Source organism: Gorilla gorilla, chromosome 5 (assembly GCF_029281585.2).
Source record: "Gorilla gorilla gorilla isolate KB3781 chromosome 5, NHGRI_mGorGor1-v2.1_pri, whole genome shotgun sequence".
Classification (NCBI taxonomy): Eukaryota; Metazoa; Chordata; class Mammalia; order Primates; family Hominidae; genus Gorilla; species Gorilla gorilla.
Genome location: NC_073229.2, coordinates 34,435,165 through 34,457,979, shown reverse-complemented (window position 1 = coordinate 34,457,979; position 22,815 = coordinate 34,435,165). Strand labels below are relative to the sequence as shown.

The window sequence follows — 22,815 nt, the reverse complement described above, 5'->3', positions numbered from 1 at the left end:
GAACTCTTGGAAAGGGATTGCACCATAACGGCTAGCGCTGTGGCATTTAATCTCCTCTGATTGCCCTCTCACTGTGCATGCATCAGTCAATATTTTAGCAGCTCCGCAAATAAATGGACTTGAATGCCATCTTCTACATAAAGCAGAGGTTGAAGGGCTCCCCTGAACCTCCTGGCTGCCTGTCAGTGGTGTAGGTTTTCGGTGCACTTACTCCAGCCCTGATCACTCATGTAATTAGATCAGGCTGCCATGGCAACAGACAGTGTTCCTCGTCCATTCAGGTGGGTTTGTCTTGTGCCTGAACTACTCGAAGTGTTCTATGCACAGCATTTATGCTGCCCAAGCCAGACGAGAGACTCCACTATTTCAATTGCATCTTCTTTCAGTCATTTGGAGGGGAGACACTGAATGAGGCTTCTAGCTACTCAACTTTTATAAAGGAGACCAACAAGCTGTTCTTCCTAGGTGCAGTATGTAAATGCATCTCCCCAGACAGTGAAAGGAGCCTGACAATCCTGCTGGTGTTTATTGTGAACAGATCAACAAGTATTTGGTACTTGTTAGAAACCTTTCAGAGCTCACTAAAGCAACATTTCTTTTGCAGTCTGGTGCCTTTGGCCTTGCAGTCACTTAACCCTTTCAAGTGTGAAGAGCGTTCGTCATTTGGAACCTCCATTGCCCATAGCGATGGCTGGATTTCTAAAGGTTTTACTCAGGGGAATAACTTATTCGGAAAATATATTCCCATTGTCACATTTTAAAACTTGACAGCCATCATAACAAAAACTGGTACTGACAGTAGGCAGACATTCTGAATGTATTCATTCTTAATTTGGATCTATTGGCTGTGATTTGAATGATCTTTGGTAGTAAGTTAAAAGGATTTTTTTTCCCTTAGCTAAGCGAGAAACGATAGAGGCCTATAGCTAGAGGACTGATAATGCATGGTGCTTTTGCACAATAAACATGTACTTTATTTTAGGATGTAATTTAGTGAGCAGTTAGAAAGCAGTATTCTAGTCTTTGCATTAGGGCACCACTGATGAAGCTGGCTAAGCAAAGAGAAATAATATTATAGCAAAAAGGAAAAAAGGAAAAGTTGCTTTAGTTGCTGAAGCTCTGTGCTGCTCAGGCAATCCAACTAAGTGGGGCAGGGGGCGGGCGGGGGGGAGTATTTTCATAACCCTGGTATTCCAAAGAAAAGATAATTGAGAATTATGTCTTGATTTAGTTGTGACTGCCAGTCAGTTTACAATTTTATGGCCAAGAAAGCTAAACTGGTAAATTTTTTCCCCCAGGGCTAGGATTGAGAGAGCTGCTCAACTCTATTCCCAGGGGGTTTATGAGTTTTTACCGTTTTGTGAGTTTATGTGGTTGGTAAATTCATTGTGGCCTGGTCAGATGAAGCATTGCTGTAGTTAAAATGAGCTATTATTTCTTCTAGCTACTCAACTTTTATAAGGTGGTAAATAGATGGGAAGCAAGGATGTCAATATTACACAATGCCTTGGAGGTCCTGGATTCTATTTTGCAACATATAGAAAAATGCTTTACTTGCAGTAAAATGTGAACATATATTTTTCAGTGCACAAATAAATTCATGTGAAAATAAGTATTAAAAAATGTACTTGGTGGGAACCGCCAAAGGCAATATTTTTCCTTGGTGGATTTCGTTTTAAGAGGGTTTGGTAAACAGAAGTGATACTTTGTCAAAAATGTTGCAACTAGACTTCGGGACTTCTGAATTGTCTTTTACACTTAGAGGAAGATTAAACAGAAACTCTTTAGCCACAAGATTACACGTCAAATGCCTGTAAGTTTCAGCATACCTAAGTCAGTTGCCTAGGAGTCCTGGGAAAGGCCAGTGCTGAGATTATTGAAATATTAGTAAACATTACTATGACTCCTGTTTTTGTTGTCATTATGGAGTCCAAGGACTCACATTTCTTTGAATAATGTTGTGCCTTTATTGTTTTTCATTCTGAAATGTCAAGTGGATTTTACTTTTTTGCACATACCTTGAGTGACAGTTTCTGATGACTAACACTGTAACACTCATTTTGTTTCCTATTAAAAGTTAAGCAATAAACATATTTTACTAAAATTCTGAAACTCACGTAAGTAGGTAAATGTGGGAGTGAATGTTAATTCTTTAAACTGTGGTTATCTGAAAATAACACATAGATTAGGATCTGAACAGCTTAAATACTTGCATCGGTAAAGTGACAATAGTGAAGTAAGACAGGCTATTATTTTTAGGGGAGAGATAGATTATTTGACTTTCCTTGCTCTATATTTTCAGAGTAATTCAATAGTTCGAATGATTAGTTTCTGTGAGAGATTTAGATCTGTGCAGCTTAATTGCTTCAAATAACAGATTTAGTTCCGGTCATACTTCCAAGGTTATCAGAAGCAGGCCCTCCTTATTTTGATAAAAGCATTGAAAGCAATAAATTGTAGAAATGGTAATAGAAATAATAATTTCTGTTTTAGGACCTTACATATAGAACTTCCTTTTCTAAGATAAGACTCTTAAGTCATCAGTTATGTTCACATTTTATTTTCATGTAATTTAGTTTAATAAAATAAATGTACTCATTCAAAATTTTTTTAAGAAGTGATATACAGTGTCAGTTTTACAGAATTTTTTAAATGTTGGCTGAAAGAACTGTAATTACATTGAGATTTTTAAAAATATATAAATGCTTAAAATTACAGAAGTAATAAAAAGAATGGTTTTAGACAAATCTTATGGAAACAGTTTTTTATTTTTATTTTTATAATTATATTTATGGATATTTGTCTTTATTAGCGTAGTAATATATTTTATAACGCTCACAATTTGAACTTTCAGGCTAATGTACTATAAATATTTGTATTATGCATTACTACCATCCCAAATGTACCAAAACACGTTTAGAAAGAACAATTATGGACAAAAAAGCAACAAGCATTATATTTTGTTTGACATATTTCATGTTAGCAGAAATGTTTCATTGATTTTTCTGTAACTTTTAATGCATCCCATTTGTGGAGTAATGAAAATGTAATGATAATTGCCACAATGTAAGCAAAAATCGTATCCTACCTGAAAATTACTTTTCAGAAAATTCATGGTAGTGTACTCAGAATTTGAGACTTAAGAGGGCAGAGGTTTCCCTGATTGTGGTGTTTTGATTTGGGCTAAGAGGAACTCTTTTTTTTTTTTTTTTTTACACTTAGGTGCCCTTTCACATGACAGGTTTTGAATGAGTTAGGTAGCAGAAGTTTTTCGTGACAGTTATTGTAGCTACTAACCTATAGCATCTATCCTTCTGATGTTCAAAGAAAATATATTTTTCTGTCACTGTGTATGGCAAACTTTATTTTCTTGCGCCCTTAATTTTGGCCCCCTCTCTCACATTATCTCCTGGTATTTACTGACCATTACATCAGTTTTGTTTAGGCCATCTTTCTTGTTAATCTTCCACTATTAATAGTATTGTATTATGTTGCTCTGCTGGGTTTTAAAAATATTGGGTATTCCATTTTTGGTGTATATCATTGTATAAAATGTCCTATAAATTATTTTCTTGTATATTATTTTGTAAGTTTTTGCAGTGAATATGTGCTGCCTTGCTTGTATTCTTGCCTTCTTCCCTCTGATGGAATACAAGTTATGTAAACTCTCTGTATTATCCTAACTAGTGCAGCAACACAAATACTTTTGAAATAAGAAAGCATACTCATGCAAGAGTAAAGTAATCTTCTATGGCATTTACATCATATTTGACCCTCCTCTGCACTTCAGCAAACTAGGAGGAGGTTGTAACTTGGACTCTATAAAACCTTATCTGCCAGGTGATATGTAAACAGGATCGTGTGCACACACATTGTCATACAGGCAAACACTCTCCCAACTGGTGAGCTCATAAAAAGCACTGTCTGTAAATTTATGGTACCTGCACCTCATTTGAGGATCAAGTATTTTGATGCTTAATTTGAGATGACATCATGATCCTCCCTCCCTGCTTCCTCATCCTTAAAGAAGTACTAAGATTAAATAGAATTTTGTCAACTTCTACTTAACTTGGCCATTATTTATATTTGTAACTCAACAGGCTTCTTGGTGGAGGGACTGTGCCTTCTAAAGATCTGAACGACATTATAGTGTATAACAGCTTACCTTCCTTCTCTGTACGCACAGATCACACGTGGGGAAACCAAGGACTACAAGAATTCCTTCTTTTGCATATCAGTCCTCGGCATGCAATCAATGCTTAAATGAATGCTTGGTGAATGGATTAGTTAGAAGTAAGAATATTTTGGCTACTGTTCATTACTTTGAAAAGTGCTGGAAAGAAGTGGAAGTTATTTTCCTTTCCAGCTGGGCTGTGCTCTTAAAAATAGTGAGTGTGTATGGATGAAAATAATCATGAGTACCGAGATGTGTTGCCATGTACCCAAGGATAATTGGCTCACTTACCTGTTTACGGATTATTCACATTGGAGATCATATTCATAGCTCCAGAATAGTTTCTTTCTGACATCCAATATAAACCTGGGCCTCCTTCTTCCTACTGTTACCTGGCGCGAGCTTAGGAAACCCAAACTAAATTTAAAATCAGCCTAAGCAAATGTGCAGATCACCTCCAGTAATCAAAGACTGAAAATCAGTCCAGCATTCACTAGTTTGGGGATGATTTTATAGTAACCCTGCTACTGATTTTTTTTAAGTTTTTTTTTCTGTTTAATGTGGATAATTGGGAATTACCGGTATTTAAGAATATAATTTTAATGGATAGGGCTAAAAAATACGTTAGCAGATCGAGTCCTCAACTTCTTCCATTTCTATGCATAGGTTTTACCTCACAAAAACTACTACAAGCACCAAGCTCCCTGATGGAAAGGTATATGGAAGATTCATTCATTCTTTCTTTCATTCATCCATTCACACATTCACTCATTCATCATGCAATGGAAAATTTTTACTTAACCATGTGCAAGGAATTGTGGCAAAATGAAAATGAGATATACATTCAGTATTTAAGTAATTTAAAGTTTAGTGGAAAGTTTAGTGAATATAAATGCACACTTTACACTTTTTTTCTGCATTTTTTCCTTTCTTCTATTCCATTGGACTGGTATGCTAATAGCTGTGCACTTTCATGATTGTGTTTCAAGTTGCATGTTGATAGATAATATATGCCACATTAAAATTAGGCTTTGGCTCAATTACTATTCAATCCATGCCCATTTTCACCTGATACTCCTTGTAGTTACCAGCATGTGTTTATCAGATGATTGGCTAGAATCACTGGAGAAAAGAATGACAGCAGCTGGCTCAAATGGGGAGACCATCCTCTTAATTTGATGGAAGGGATGACCTTTTTGTATGTTGGCCTCCCTCTGAGCCTTGTTGAGTAAAACCAGACCTGCCTTTTGAGCTGGCTGGGATCTGTGTAATTCTCATACAACAGAATGCCGAATGTGATGTTCTTAAAATTTGTATTTCGGTGCATAGACACTTAAGGTGGACTTATTTTTTAAAGCAGTCTATTCTGTTTTTCATTTTGGATTTCCTCTCCTGCACTCCCTCGACCATTGCAGGAGCATCGTGCATCAAGTCACCAGGGTGGTCCATTCAAGCTGCAGATTTGTTTGTCATCCTTGTACAGCAATCTCCTCCTCCACTGCCACTACAGGGAAGTGCATCACATGTCAGGTGAGAGTTTTGCGATGCTCTCTGTTTTCCATCTGAGGATAAAGTCCTGACCTGGAAAATTGCCTCCTAGCCATGCTCCCTTACTTTGTTGCCTGTTGAATATCATTTTCTTTGCAAACTCTCTATTTGGGCATAGTGTGGGAAGTTGAGAAATTGCCAAGATTGTTTTTTAAAACTTCGATTAAAGTATCTATTTGGTTTAATCTGTATGTTCATGAAGACATTCATTTGACTTTGCGATGATTGATAATTGCCAATTGGGTCTTGAACCTGATCATTTTAATTGTCAGTTTTCCTTAATACAATTAAGAATGCTATGCTACCAGATATCTTAAGTCACAGTTTTTACATTTTAGATTACTGTTGTAGTATAATATGTGCGTAGCAAAACAGAGACTTATTTGTTTAGGGGAACCAGTATTTGTTGAATCTTGAATTTCTTTGTGTCTGTTTGGATTTTACAACTTCCTGATTTTCCCACGTACAGTAAGTTTTTCTGGCCTGGAGAGTCATGCAGACACAGGGTGTATGCAATGGTGATGACTCATGGTTCTCTATTGAAGAAAGGGCCAGAGGATATTGCCTCAAATTAAATCAGGAAAGAAAAAGAGGTTTGCTAGAACTTGGGGCAGTAAGGGCTTGGGAACACAAGGGTTTGAGTGTATGTAACCAAGGGAGATTGTGAAATAGAAAATAGGGGATCAATTTCTATTTGCCTTGGAAATGGACCTGCTTGAAACTGTGAAGACAGACTAGATTAGAGGTTCCCAAGCCTGGCTAGGCAACAGAATCACCTGGAGAGCTTAAAAAAATAGAATTTGGAGCTCCACCCTAGACTTGATGAATCAGAATGTTTCCTGCTGGAATCATTGATATGTCTAGGCACTGATGCTCCACAGGTTTGGGAACCCCTGGGTCGGCCGGTCTTCCAGCAGCTCTTCCTAAGTTATGTTCTGTAGACTTAGTTGGTGAGAAGCTCATTCTACTTTTAGCAAATCTCCCATTTGAAAATTTGAATTTTCAAAACTCATTTTTCAAGAGGTGGATGGATATTTGCTTTATAACAGGTTCATTTAAACAATGATTGACCAGATTTCTTTGAAGAAAGAGCTGCCTCTTTACCTTAAGAGCCAATTTTTAAGTTACATATAAATTCTCTGGCATCTTAGATAACAGCATGGAGCTCCGTAATCAACCCATCTGGACTTAATATCTGGAGCTGCCACTATGACCTTGAGTAGTCCTATGTCCTTTCAATGCCTCAGTTTATTCATGTATAAGATGGAGGTAATATTAGAACTTTCTTATAGGGCTGCTGTGAGGATGGAGTAAAATAGTAGATATACTGTGGGTAGAATAGTACCTGGTGTATGGTTTGTATCTTTTAACAGATGCTATCAAGTAACTTATCCCTCAACAGGTTGATTGTTATGGTCATGTTTTATGATGGTTGCTCCTGAACCATACATGACTAGGAATATGTAAATATACCTGGACCTTGGTCTTTGGACCCACCCTGTAGACATCTACGGCTCTGCAAAGCCAAGGAGCCTTTTATTTGTTTTTGCTGAATTTTAAATTCTGAATTTATCACAACTCTCTGACTGATGGGATGCATGTGTGGTTTTTTTTTTTTAGATGGTCGTAAAATGAACTGATGAATTGCATGCATAAATGTGGTTATTTGTGGTCTGAGTAAAAATAAACAAAAACCTGAGTGACTGAAGTATTATGCCTCAGGAAAAATAGCCAAAAAAGTCCCAGTGGGGGACAAGGTGGAGGAGGGAAGAGTCATCACAAACACGATATTCTTGTAAAATATGGAACTGGATTCCTTACATTTCATTGGCTGTGGATTAGAGAGGTGTTCTTTAAGTGGAAATGTAACCTAAAATTACATGCACAGGTAAGCCTCTTAAGATCTACAAGTGTCAGCTGAATGAAAAAGGTAGGGTGGGCCAGGCACAGTGGCTCATGCCTTTAATCCCAGCACTTTGGGAGGCTGAGGTGGGTGAATCACTTGAGGTCAGGAGTTTGAGACCAGCCTGGCCAACATGATGAAATCCTGTCTCTACTAAAAATATAAAAATTAGCCAGGTATTTTGGCAGGTTCCTGTAATCCCAGCTACTTGGGACACTGAGGCGGGAGAATTGCTTGAATCCTGGAGGCAGAGGTTGCAGTGAGCCCAGGTCACGCCACTGCACTCCAGCCTGGGCGACAGAGTGAGACTCCATCTCAAAAAAAAAAAAAAAAAAAAAAAAAAGAGAGAGAGGAAAGAAAAGAAAAAGGTAGAGTGTCTTACTGCTACTTTATCTCTTAGGGATGATACTCATTTTAATGGTTATGTGCTAGGCTGAAAATCCTCACATTTAGATCTTGGGGGAAATAGTTTAATTGCAGATGGGTTGAGTACACGTGCATTTTTTTTAACCTGTGGTGTTGAAAGGGAGTCATTTGTGATAACAGAAATATCTCAAGAATTTTATTGTGAAAAAACAGGCAGCAAAAAGTCATATCTCTTGGTCAATATGGGCAGCTTATTGAGAAGAGACCTAGGTTTTTATAGCATGTTAGGCAAGTTTAAGTGTCTTATGAATAGTAAAATACTGACGAAGTAGCGCAAAGTCACCTTGAATTTTAAGCGCTGACATTTTCTATGATTGCATTTAAAGAAAGCTTATAAGCATTATCTAAACATTTTGCATCAATAATGGCCTCATTACAGTCCTCACGATTGACGGCTCAACGTAGGCAGAAAAATAGTATCATTCATGTTGTACTCTGTTATATTCATTCAGTTTTTTTCTTAAACCTACATTATAGTTCTTTCTGGTTCTAGTTATTTTATAAATATGATACAGCTATAGCAAGTTATGACCTAACTTGTTCACAGTCACTATTTATGTAAAGAAATGATTCATTCATTTATTCATTGTGAATTTTTTAAAAACTACTGCATGGTGCTGTGGGAATGGAAGTGAATAAGAGCTACCGGAAGGCAGTTATTTTCTTCATGGTCAGGCAGGGGAAAGAAGAAACTCTCTGAAATAATGAATACAAATAGAATGGGGTTCTAACAGTGTTCTAACAGTGAAGGAATTCAGAAGAGTGACGCTGAGTAGGAGTGATCAGGAAAGACTTTGAGGAGGAGGGATCACTTGAGTTGAACTCTGCCAACTAGATTGCATTTCTGTGGGAAGAGATGGATGGAGCATGAGGAAGGCCATGTGTGTGTCTGGGACATAACAAGCCAATGCACGGTATGTAACTGACCAGGACATTTTGACTGAAGCCTAGGTGCTGGTGGACATCTGAATTTCTGGATTCGAGCAGACAGTAGAGAGTATGGGAATAAAACTGCTGAGAGGTCAAGTCTGAAGATAAATTTGGAGGAGTCCTTGGCATAAAAGTGATCTTTGAAATTGGGTTCTTGGGCCTGGCAAAAAGTTTGACACACAGGAGGGGGATGACTGAATTCAGGGATGACGTCAGCTGGTGTAGAATGTGTAGAGAGAAGGTAAGAGGCAGCGGAGAGTAGCTTGAACATTGATGTGGCATGGCCTTCCTCTGCCTTCTTTTCATGATCTGGGGTGAAGGAGGCTGGGTGGCTGGAGGAGTTGGGTGATGTATGCGTGGGCCATAAGGACTCTTCTGCAGCTCAGGCACCTTGGAAATTCAGTGCTGAACTACAGCTCAATGAAATCTTGTCAAAACCTTTCTTCCTTTAAGACCTTTAAAAAAATAGGAACTTGAGCTAATTTTAGCTAAATCTGATGTGTGTGTGTATAAAAATGAATGCTGCGTTTGAAATTCAGCGTGTGCGGTATCTCGTTAAACAAATGATCCTTCTATTTTCCTCTAAACAGTTTTATTAAGATTTTCAGTGAAGCCCTGTACATCTGAACAACAATTCCAGCATTTCTTTGATCTTTTCTACCGTTGATTTATTCATCTCACGTGATATGCGTAAATCACAATGTGCCATCTACTTGACTCTGTAGCAATTGTTCATTTGTGGCAATTCATTTACTGTACTTTGATAAACCACATTAATTTGGGTGTGTTTTGTAACTTTAGAGGATTCCCTGGAGGCTTTCTGCAGACTCTTTAAAATGTGAGATATGTGTGTTTTTGTGCGTGCATGTATACTGTATATACCTAGCTACTAGACACAGCTCTTTGAACAATTTGGCTTCCCATTTATACTTTATAGAAAATAAAGAGATATAGAATTGGTGAATCTTGGCTCTGGGGAGAAAGTTAGTCTAAGACTTCATGATGTAAAGTGAAAGAGAAGGCTGGAGATGATGTTACGATGATGTTAGTGAGCAGTCTGTTTTAATGTAATGAGAGGAAATTTGAGGATTAAGTTGTGGTTTTTTTTTTTGGTGCTGAGTTAGTTAAGATGGGCTCTCTGTGTAGCCCAAAAGGGCTCAGAATAAAAGCAGTGACTTATTTAACTTTCATCAAAGACAAGAAGGTTAAGACAGGAACAAGAGGGATGGAGCAAACAACTCCAGGGGCAGATCGTTCTTGTCTGCAATTATTTAATGAGCATCTAATGTATGAGAGGCATTATGCCAACAAGACCCTCTAGGGAATATGGAGATGCTCAATAGTTCACATTTACTATTCTGCATATTAACTTATTGAATCCTCATTACAGTCCTTTGAGGTAGGCATCATTATTTTCTCCATTGCACAGGCGAGGAAACTGTGGCACAGAGAGGGCGAATAATTTCCCCAAGGTTTCCCAGCTGTTAAGTGATAGAATCGTGCTTGGATCCCAGTCTACACTCTCAGCCCTGTTCCTTAAGCTCTGTCCTTAAGAAGCTTACAGTCGAGTGCATAAGGCAAGGCATGGCTTGGAGTAATATTTAAAGAGCCATGACACAGGTAACACAGTCTAGGAAGTCAGGATCAAAGAAGGGTCCTTCCTTGGAGCCTTCTCTTTTGATGCCTGCCTGTCTGTTCAGTCACATATGAGCTTTCTGACACAGGCTGTCCCATGCAGGCTTTGTGGTGTTTTCTCCCTTTCTTTCACTCTTACTCATATCTCCTTGAGATTCCTACGCACTTTCAATAATTATTAATTGAAGAAAATGATGACAGTGGCAATTTGCTTATCCGTTTCAGGGGATTGGCTTAAGTTGGATCCAAATGTTATTCAGCATCAAGAGTCTCAGTGAGATGATGAACTTTTGACTCTTAAAAGAACTTCACTGGGTCATTGCTCAGCTTGCAAGATTTGGCAGATATGAACTATTTATCTCTCCAGGGTGATAGGTGGTGGTGTGGCGCTGAACGCAAGCTCTAAGAATAAAACATGCAGCAAAAGGAGGTCACGCTTTAGTCAGGGTGGCCATAAGGAAGCTTAGAACTCACATCCCCTCTGCCCCCGCCTCGCCCAGTCTCATTTTCTCTCCTTCACTAGAACAGTGAATGAATCTGAGCTCATTCATGTCAAGATGATAGAGAAGAAAAATCACTTTCTCTTAGCTGGCTTAGGGAAGGCCAGATTGTCTTTCTTACACTGAGTGAAAAATTACTGAGGACTTTTGTTTTTTTTTTTTTTTGGTCTTCAAGGCAACATCTCTTGCTTTTACAGACCCACGGAAATCGAGAAGAGGATGCAAGATTTACTATTCGTGCCCTAGCCTGGCAGCTTCAGCCTACATCACAGCTGTAATCATATGTGATGCATTTTTATTTACAGATTAGTAGGCTCTGACTCTGACATATGACTAACCGGGAAGCTCCTCCCTGTAACAGTTGTATGTCATCTGCTTCAGAGAACTAATTGCTTGGCAATTCCCCTTTGGTAATTCCCTCTTTATTTTCTGATGAGTTACTTAACAGCGATGGGCTTGTTGAGCAGAGCGTGGAGTTTAATGTGTGCTCCAGAAACTCCACTGTAGGCCTGGGGGATATGTTTTTCGAGTTCTGTTTAGCTTTACTGAAGGAACAGTGAAACCATTATATGGCCTGTTAATATTTCACTCAATACCAGATTAAACACCGAGCAGCGTGCAGATTTCCAAAAGAAATCAAAACCAGGCTTCTTTTTAAAATGTGCCCCTGTGCATTAGAAAATTATTAAAAAGGAATTTAATATGTATAGAATGTTTAATGATCTTTTGAAAATATGGTTTAAAATGGAGTAGTCTTCCAGGACCCTACAGAGTGAGTATGGTGTGCTGTTGGACTGGAAGTTCGGAGGCTCAGTTTCTGTTGCCTGCCCTGCAACAGGATGACTTCTGCTACTCACTGTACCTTGCTGGGTCTCAGTTTTCCTGTCTCCAAAACACAAGGAGGTTGAAAGAAATGATCTCTTGGGACTCTTCTATCTCTGACATCGTACAGTTCCATGAATAGATTTTATTGTAATTCTTGCTCCTGGCTCCCCCAAGACCTTTGCTTCTGTCAAACATCATTTGCTGTTGTTTGACTTTGTTAGATTTTGTATTTAATTAGAATTTATATTTTAGCTATTGTTATGTCATTATTTATAGAGTAAGTCATAAGCGGTGCCTATATTCGTTTATCACCCCATCTATATTAGTTTTATACCTGAATACTTCCTCCGCTCCTTTTTACTGTTCTTGCTACCATGTCCCAAACAACATCCATTTCTGGAGGTGGAATGCAGTATAACTGGAGAGAATCTTTCAGCTGATTGTGGGATTATTTTTTGCAAGAGGAGTGCAGAAGCTCTGCTTTTCTAAGCAGTAATATCAAGGGCCATATTCTGCTTTTAATTTGCAAGTAGAAATGGTTTTGATGTCATTTGGTTTTACCTGCAGGTGCAGGTTTTAGTCTCTAGGTAATTCCTTTTCTCTTCTGCATCAACTTTCCCAATTAGTGTGTGCAGCATTGCCTTGTCTTTTTGGTTAATTCATAAGCAGTTCATACAGATGCCTCTTGATTCATTGCAATTATTAATAGTTTCTTTAGGCAGCTAGTGCAAATAGAAAAGGTGACATTTGAGAGGGTTTGTTGTTTTAATTTATTTGTTTCATAGACAGAGAGGGAGGGTGAAAATGAGGGCTTTAAAGTCAGGGAGATTGAGGCTTGAATTCTTCTGGCTCTGGCTCCTGGCTTTGTGGTCCAGGTCACATTCCTTAAATCTGTGATCCTCAATTTCCTCATCTGTTAAATGGGGATGATAATATCACCTAACTCACAGAATCACTGGAAAGATTAAATGTGCACTCGCTCTCTAGATGTTGCTTATGGTAGTATCTCAGTAACTAATAAAAACAGACACACACACACACACACACACACACACACACGGAAGGCATAGCATTTAAGAGCTGAATAAAAAAAGCAAGAACAAAGGAAAGTGCTGCATTTGAGGTATAGTCAGGGTAGGAGGAGCTTCTCAGAGCAGCCAGTTTTAGTAGGCAGAGTTTGAATCTCAAAAGGACCTTTGAAATTTGGGAAGGACTAAGCACCCTCCACTAACCTGGCAGTGACGTTTTCCGCAGGTAGCTCTGCTCCACAGAAAAGAGTGTTTACTACACATGACTGATAAAAATACCATGTTTTTAAACATGTATTGCCCAAACCTTACAATAATAAAGGAAAGCCAATAAAAGCAAAAGTTCCCTTTGATTCCACCACTCCAGTCCATAAATCAAGTTCATTTTTATGTGTTGTTTTTTAGTTCTTGATGATGTAACTTATATCTTTTTTTTCAGTTTTGTGTTTCCCATTTAGCATAAACATTCTTAGTAACTTCAGCTATACAGTTCTCATTTGCAAGGATCACATAACATTCTATCAGGTTGTTTTTCTTAATTTTTAAGTTTCCTATCATTTTTGGACATTCGAGTTGTTTCTAATTGTTTACTGTTGTAAAGCCGCAGTGAATGTCTTTGCACACAAGTATTTACCGAGGACACACTCACATCAGAAGGCTCAATACTAAGTTAGAGGGAGCTTGCTCTGAATTGCTTTCTAAAAGGCTGTACCAATTTACATTGTTACTAATGATATAAGAATATCTCTAGCTTCAATCTTAATAATTGTGGGACTTACTATTTTTTGGCTAATTTAATAGGCTCTTTGGTTTTAAAGTTTTCATTCCTTTGATCCCTCTCAGAGATGGAACATTTCCATCTGTGTTTATTTACTAATTATTCTTTTTACAATTAGCAAATGGAAGTCTTGATGTTTTCTAATCTATGTATATGAGCTCTTTATATGTTCTAGATATTAATCCATTTAAAAAGTCCTATTTGCTACAGCTACTTCCCTAGTCCAGTGTCCTTTCATTTCAGTGATGATGCTTTTTGTTGTACAACGGTTCAAGTTTTTATATCATCAGCCTCTCTTTTCTTCTACTTGTACCCAGGGCCAACCTGGAAGGAATAAATGAGATTACCGCAGCTCAAATTCTGCACCAGGCTGGCGAGTGGTCCACTGGATGGCTTTGCTGGGAATAGCTCTTTCTTTCTTCTGCTCACTTTTCCCCTTGGGAACTGTTTCCTGTTGAAGTCCCAGTCTTTCTATTTCCAAGGGCCCCTTTTCCCTTCTCCCACCTGCCCCTCACTCCTTGATTCTCACCTACCCTGTGCCGGTTTCCTGGCTGTGGCATCCTCTCTGCCCAGTTCTCTACCCTCCGTTGCTGACCTGTGTGTTTCTCAGGGAGCCCTGTCCTGGGAGCAGTGGGTAGAAACATGTCTGGCAGCCTCCCTGACTAGGGCCTAGAGAGATCAGTCAGGAATCTCAGGCCTGGCCAAAGTCTAACCGTTATCCAAGTCTCTGGGGTCGGGGTCTTCACAACTTCTGTCTTACATTTCTGCTACGTAGCAGGCTGCCCTGCTAAGGAATGGGCTCCTTGGCGCTGGTTTTCATCCATGTAGGAACCAGAGAGGCACGATGCTACCCTGATTCCTTTCCTGTTGTAGCTCTTCTCCGGGGATAGCTCTTCCAGTGGAAGGTTGGGAACAACTTCCTAGGGATTGAATTTTTTGAGGAAGGCTGGTCTCAAAGTGTGAGTTTTAGATGAGTGGCTCTGCTGAGCTGGGGTGGTTTGGCATATGATGTACCTCCTAAATGGCCTGTCTAGATGTATTGTTGTTCTGGTCCAACACGTTTTTCCTCTTTGAAGCCAAAATGAACATTTGTTAGTATTTGAAATCTGCTGACATCTCTGTTTTTCTTAACCCCCTCCCTGGGTTCTCATGGTCCTCAGGATAAAGTCTAGAATCCTTAGCCTGGCTCCGTAGGTTTTGAGGACCTTCCTTATCTCTCCAGCCTCATCACTCACATGTTGCCCTGTATTCGTCCCACGTCGGTCCCATCGCACTTCCTCCTTCAAGCGCCATACTCTGTTTTTTGTTCCAGCCTTTAGACATGTTGTTGTTCCTCCTTAGAACCCAGCTCCTCTCTCTGCACTGTCTGGCTACCTTTCCCTCATTCTTGAAATCTCAGCTTAGAGTCTCTTCCTCACGAAGCCCTTGGACTAGGGACTATGTTATTTGCTACCTTTTCTGGGTTCCCATAGCACCCCATTCTTCCCCTTGTATAATACTTCACAACCCCTTTCCTGGCCCAGCGATAGGAGGGACTGCCCTCTTTCCAGTATGTGGCATCTAGTGAATGGGCAATACATACAGGCATTCCCCCTGTGATGCTTATGTTACAAATTGGATGTGATTCCATCTATTAATATGGACTGTGATGTATATAATTGTGGTCAGGAACCAGCATGGGGTCCTGTGAACCACAGTGGTGGAAAAAGCGATGGCACCTGTTTGTTCCACTGGCTTTGTGCTTTGTCCATCACACAGTGAGTGAAAAGGTGACAAAAATGTGTAAGAAGCCTGTGCTAAGGAGAAAGAAAGGTCCAATGATGAATTTTCTGGAAAGAAAGCTATACGTAATAGAGTGCTGAATTCGCTCAATCATATTTAAGTTTTATAGTACTGCACTTATAACCACACAAAACACTATTATTATTGAAATTCAATACAGGAAAAATGCTTTTGTTTTTGAATGTCTAAGACTGTCTTCCTCCTCATTGAAAAAATTCCTACTGAATTTCGATTATATGAAGATTTTTAGAAATGCAGCTATTGCGTCGAATGAATAAATGAATTTGAGGTTCACGTTCTTAACATCTGTTTTCTGACTTTGATCAGTCTCCTTTAAGTGCTCTCGTGGTCATACTCTGCAACTCAGGTGAAAGTTTCTAGTGAGATAGTTATCCCAAGGAGATACTTTTATCTGGAAGAGAGTAGTTCTGAAGTTCTAAGTGAGGTTGGTTGGTTAGATTTAGGTTAAGGTACCACATGGAAAGGAGAACTGCTTAAAGGGGTAGGGTGACCGTGAAACCTTCTTCTGCAAACCCTGGTCGTCAAGTATGAAACCAGTGGGGTAGGAGGTCCATCTAATCTTATCTGTGCCCTTTTGAGTTGGCCGGCCAGGTGACCATCCATCTCCTCTGGGTTGTAAATGACTTCATCTCGAAGTTGCACTGTTGGTGGTAGGTGAGGACACCTTCTCCAGGTGGAGGGAGTGCATTTGTGGTTGATGGTGTGAGCGACCATATGTTGGACTATATGTCAGAACCTGTTAAGAGATTCTGACAGGTATGGAAATGCCTCCCATTAGAAACTGAAGCCCTGGGTCCTTTGACCGCTGCAGCACCCCCAGAGGAGAGTACCCTAAGGCCCTTTTAACCTTGCCCTGCCCTGGCAGGTTCCAAATGGAGGCAGAAAGGACTCTGGATGAATTTTGTTTTGATTATTCTTCCCCTTTTCTAGGCTCTGTGTCCAGTTCACCTCTGGAGCTGCCTGGGTCACTGCAACCCAGACTAGAGAGAAGTATGACCCCAAGTTGTGGCTTTTATTGGGAGACAGCCTTCATCTAAGGAACTGGGAAAGAATGTGTTCCCCAGCTGCTGCCTTTCTGGTGTCTGATCTGATACTTTTCAAAAGATAGCAGTTTTGTTTGGTTTGATTTGGATTTTTTTTTCTTTTGTAAGTGGTCATAGACCCATAAGACAAGTTTATTATTGTATTGACAGAAGGAAAAAATGACATGGTTATTTATTTAAAAATCTCTTTCCATACAACTTTGCTTTCTATTGAGTTTGAAGGAAATATGGTGATAGCATCTAAGCCCAAATTTCGGTGTTTTATTTTGGCTTTCCTGTTCTGTTTAAGCCTCTGTAACCCCTTGAACCTTTCTCTACTCTTCAGAAGGAACAAGTTGTATTTTTTTTTCCATCTCAACATCATCCAAAGGAACCGTACTATTTTAATAATCTGTGTAAACAGATATAAAAGGAGGAAGACTACTTTCTTTAATTTTCCTCCCAGCGAGCTGCAAAGCTGTTTCAATCATCCTAGTGATTAGGAGAATGTGAGTAATAAACAACATTAAAATGAAGAAACGTCTTTCTGAGTAGGACCTTGAAATGTGGGTCTCACCAGTAGTATATGAGCCTTCCTCAGACTAAACTCCATAACACAGTTCATGTCATCTTTAAGTCCTGGAGGGAGGGTTTTTTAATATGTGGAAATGACCAAACACAGCTGTTGGCTGTCCTGCTCTACAGAGAACATTCGGTGACCTGAAATCGCAAAGTTTCTGTCTCTGAATGGTGCACTTAATTTAACTTTTTGCCCTGAAGTCTCAAGAAATGAGACTTCCTTTAAAAAAGTGTTCTTAAAACTTTCTCATTTGAAATGTCCAGGGTCTTCAAAGAGTATACTGGGAGGAAAGTCCTATGTTTCCTGTTTCTCTTGTAGGACTAGTCAAAAGTACCCTTTCTCTTGATGGTATTCTGCAGTCTGAGCCTCTGATTTAGTAACTACAGCCTTTGAAACCACAGTTATCCAGACCATGTGCAGTGGTTAATGTGTCATGAGTCTGCCTCAGCTGATAATAGCACATCACAGAATTCAGAGTGCCTTAGATAAATTGTTTCAGTAGATAGTCATAATGACTCCTTGAGTAGAAAAGTACCCTCATTTTCTAGGGGAGAAAACAGAACCTACGAGGTTGACTGATTTACTAGATTCCAGTGGTTAGAAATACATGTAGCCTGTGCTGTAAACCTGATTTTCTGACTTGTAGTTCAGCTCTCTTCTCCATCTCCTTGTACAGCCAAGATACCCCAGAAATTATTTGCATTTCCGAAGTTGTAGGATGAAAAGACATGTCTTTGCTTAATTGAGTTAGCCCACTAGAACAATATTGAGATGGAGCTGGAATGGTGAAGAAATGCAAGAGTCCAATCCCTTGGGTATGTGCAATTCCCAGTTACCCCTTGAAACAGTGCTTCATTATAAATTTAGATGTTAGAGGCTGGGCACGGTGGCTCATGCCTCGAATCCCAGTGCTTTGGGAGGCCAAGGCGGTGGGATCGCCTGAGGCTAGGAGTTCAAGACCAGCCTGGGCCACAGAGTGAGACCCTGTCTCTAAAAAAAATAAATAAATAAATAAAAAATTATATGTTAGATGTTTTTATAGTGCCGGAGCCTAAACTTGGTGGATAAACAGAGAATGATTTTCATTTTGCAGCCACTACACCTTTAAAGTTGAGCTTTTTGAGGTGTATTTCCTTTAATGCACCCATGACAGCAAGGTTGAAAACATCAGGAAAACAAATTGATCTCGTATATGGAATCTTGAAATTTGATGTCATCTGCTCTGAGAAGTCCTTGTGGATGGGAAGATTGTACAATCAGATCATTTCTCTGTGTAGATATCTGCTGTCTTTCTACTAGATGTTACAGAAGAGGTTAGAAGAAGCTCTTCCAGCCACCTGTGAATCAGCTTTATTCTGCTAGGCAAGAAGGAGCTGGTGCTGGACATTTGTATCTGCAAAAACCATGAGCTACTTCCCCAATAATTAAGTATCTACTGTTACAACATCTAGTGGCTAATCTTTTAGTAAAATACACTGTCCATCTCTTGGTGCCAGAAGCAGTAACTATTATGAAGCCTTTTCTTTCTTTGCAGAAGTAGTTTGGTGGTGACCATATTGTTAGTTGCAGAAATACTCAGAATCTGATTCACATTTAGACTTGACAGAAGCCAGATTTTATATCTGGAAACCTCATTAGTGAAACTGCAAACAAGACAAAGGCCATCTATCTCTCTCTTAGGTGCCCTCTTCAATCTCTTTACAGCTTTTCCCCCAGGAGTCAAGGAGATACAGCCTGGCAGGGACTTTTGCTTGGTGATGGAGTAGCTAAGAATGTTTCTCTCTAACAGGTCACAGAACAGAAAGTGCTGGTGGACATCTCTTCTTGCCCCAAGATCTTCGTTGGAAGTCCCCGGGACTTGGTGTCTTTGCCGTTCAAAGTGTTTATGAACTCGCCAGGAGGCATAATGTGTCACCATTTTATTCTGGGCCACCCTAAAGGATGACACCCAGCTTCAGAGACCTCCTCTTGGACGACATCCCTGAGAATCAATGTTTTAGCTGTCCCATATTCTGACGTCTGTTTCCGACCACTTTTGAGCTGGTGCAGGCTTAGTCATTAATGGCCAGGATGATGTTAAATGTTCTGCCTGATTGGCTTGCAGCTACACACCTTTTGTCATTTGCAGAGCAGCAACTCCCTCTTGAGCTCTTGGGGAGTCTTTACACAAATACACTAGAAAAAAGGCACCCATCCATTTTTTTCCATCTTGGCATTAGCTCACAGGCATAGTCCTGGGATGACCTGGAGTAGAGGCAGTGGAGGATAAATTCATCTTGCACAGACTTGTTTGTGCTAGTTCTAGCCTGTCTCTCGCCACAGATCTAGCTTTTAAATACTCAAGTGATTGGTTTTGTGTAGGAATGTGTGGATTGTTGGATTGGAAGAATTTTCTCCCTGGATTTCTAGTGTTTACATAAGCAGATATAAAAAAAATTTGATCACTGATTTAAATAGCAGGGCTTATTTTAAAAAGTTATGGGTGCTTCAAGGTGGTACAGAATAAAAATGTCAGGGTTTTTTTTTTTTTAACAAGTCGTAACACAACCAAAATGTATATATTAATGTTTTGTCAGGAAAGGGTCAAAATGGAAAATTTGCAACAAAGACAAACTAGAATAGAACAAGTGCAAACAGAAGCTGACAAATATATGCCCCTCGTTGGGAGTTCAGCCCATGGAATGTTATGTAGGACAAAAGGAATGGAAGAGATATTTCAGTAACATTTTGTTCTCTGTCAAAAACCTTCTGAAATATAAATCTGCTGTGTATTGGAGAATGGATACAGCAATTGATTCAAGTTGAATAGCTTTCATTTAACTAGAATATCCCACAGAAAGCAGCTCTTGTTCTGACAACCATATTTTGCTTTCTTTCACTTAAAGAAAATTGAATTCATGTTTACATATCTTATAGGGTTGTTTTATGGACAAAGACACAGGTCAAACCCCATCACAGTGGCTAGTGTTACAACAAATAGAAACATTTCTAAATGAAATAACATTTCTAAGCCAGGGCCAGTGCCTGCAGTAATAATACTAGGTTGGTATTATGAAGCCATTTGCAACTATAAATAATTCAGTCATAGATGTGCTTTTTTTAAAATCCTGGTTTTTTAAAATTCTAGTCTTTTGCCAGTACACACACCCATACACATACTTCACCTATTTGCATAATAGAGGAGGAATATGAATATGTATATAATAAAGTCACTTTATTTTGGACTTTCTGAAACAGATTACCTTTTTTCTTCTCCTCATGATGGCTCCCTGAGTTGCTTCCAATTGTTGAAATTCCATAATTACCCACAAATATGGATGTGCCCTTCTAAGGGTCTTGCCATGTCAACCAGCCCAGCTGAAAGCTAATAGCCAGTGTTAGCGGTTTAAGGAACTGAGCTTCAGAATTGAGAGCCCCCAGCAAAGGAAGTTCTGTTTTTATTCTCCATTTCTACTCTCCTCAAGGAGAAATTAGGTGTTTATTGTTTTGTTTTGTTTTTTAAATTCCCAGATCATTCTGGCATTGGTCCTGGATTCGCTGCAAATGGAATTTTTAGCAACATCTATTACTCCTGAAATATTTTGGCTCTTCGTGGCCTGTATGATTCAGTAGACTCTGATGTTTTCCAAGTACATTAAGGACTTAAATACAGAATGTCTTAAAATTTTAGGGCTATTGATCAAGAGAAATCTTCTCGAGGAATAAAGTTCTGTTAGGTTTTAGCCCTATTCTGCTTTCAAAATTCTTAACTGGATGCCGTCTATTTTGTTTTCTTTCTGTGTTTATAACTAATTTGCTACTAGGGTTTATTGTTTTCTTACTTAGAAACTGCTTTTTTTTTTGTTTTGTAAATGCACAGCCCTTAAAAATATAAAACAGTTCCAAACAGTTCCAACCTGTTCGTTGTTTATACCTTGACCATCTTTTCTGTCTAATTGCTGAATCATCGCTTCTCTTTCTACTTCTCTTCTGGGATTTCATCTTGCTCAGCTAAAATTCTAGTGTGTTATTCTGAATATTATGGCTTGAGTTTCCTGACCAACTTCTTGCATCTGAGTCCGTTTCCTGTGCTTAAGGCTGCTGGCATTCCATTCACTGCTCCTAGTCAAAACTGAAACTTCTCCTGCTAATGAGATTAGGCCTTACAACACTATTAATTTCTTCCTCTCTATTTCTTGCTCCATTGTTATTTCTCAGAGATGAAAATCTATTTGTCATTATGAGATTCATTTTGGCATCACTTACTAAAGTTCCCTTGGATTTTTCTGTTCTTCATACACCCTACAGCTTCAAACTGCAACAGTCATCAACTGGTCTTTGACAAATTAGTTGTCTCTACACATGGTTTACAATATTACACTAGCTGTTTAAAAATAATTAAGCTTCTTTCTGTGTTCTTCGCTGTGGGTCAGGAACTTTACTTCCTTTGCCATGCAACACAGAAGTTAATCACAAATGGGTCCTCTGAACCAAATAATTAAAAATAGAGCAAAGTTTCTGAACCAGGCGGTTGGCAGAAACGTCTGTACTTCCATCTGTGCATGGTTAGGAAAATATTTCATGATATTTAAATAGCATCAGCTTTGCTCTCTTTTGTGTGAGAGTGTGTCTGTGTGTCTATGCGTAATTCATTGCTTTGAAGGTTTGTTTGACTGTTAGATAATCGTATAAAAAAAGTTACTGGCAAGGAAACAGGAAAGCAAATCCAGGTGTTTTGTGCATACATTCTTTATTTACCAGTCTCTGTGAAGGAGCAATGATCTTGCTTTTGCTTTTCTCTCTAACTGAAAGTTTTTGCCTTGTTATGTGCTGCAGAAAAGTAAATAACATTGCATTTTGACTTTGAAATCTTTATGTCTCTTGATTTTCCACTTACAAATAACCTTTGCTAATGGCTTTGGGGAGCTGTTCGTATGTACCCAAAATGCTGATGAATCTATTTCAGTTTGAAGTGTGGCAGATTAGGAATTTCTGCTCTCTGGAAAGGGGATTTATGCCTGGAATATGCATCAAATTCACAAACACTTTGCGATATACGTGCAGACACATGAGTGACTGGTTTTGACAGGAATTTAATCCTTCAATTGGATTTCCCTTTGTTCTTGTGAGTAATCAGTATCTCATAAAATATATTCAGTTTTGGCTAATTGTACAGCTATGATACAACTTTAAGTTTCTAAGATGTAAATTACTATGTGATATAAAGATAATTCCCCTCTAGCATTTTTCTTTTGTAACAGCCTCTTTTTACTCCTGAAAAGCTCTTTATTTTAAGGTTGATTTCATTCTACTAGGAGAACTGTTGTGTTAGATAACAACTAATGCCCAATAAATACACTGAAGGGAGATTAGGAACTATTAAAGAAAGAACACAAAGCAAATGCCTTAATTTCGTTCTTCCAGAACGTATATATTTCCCAAAGTTGTCAGTTTCTTTATGTTTCTAAAAACTTACCAGGTAGGCATATTCTTAATACTTTGATAATAAAATTAAACACTGAAATCAAAGCTGTAGATTGAACATGCTCACATTAAGTGAAATTAAGGAGAGAGGAATACATTTCATTATTAATGTATCAGTGAATTCTGGAGTTTAGCCATGAATATCAGCTATAATCAATAACAGTTTGAGTATTTAGGCAGTTTGTAATTCATGAAATTTA

General features: G+C 38.8%; 1 protein-coding gene across 1 annotated transcript in view; it reads right to left on the bottom strand.

The window, feature by feature from the left end:
- The window catches only part of LOC109027131 (basic proline-rich protein-like), a 144,307-nt gene that overhangs the window by 7,978 nt on the left and 113,514 nt on the right, over positions 1–22,815 (bottom strand). The gene's annotated exons all lie outside the window — the stretch shown is intronic.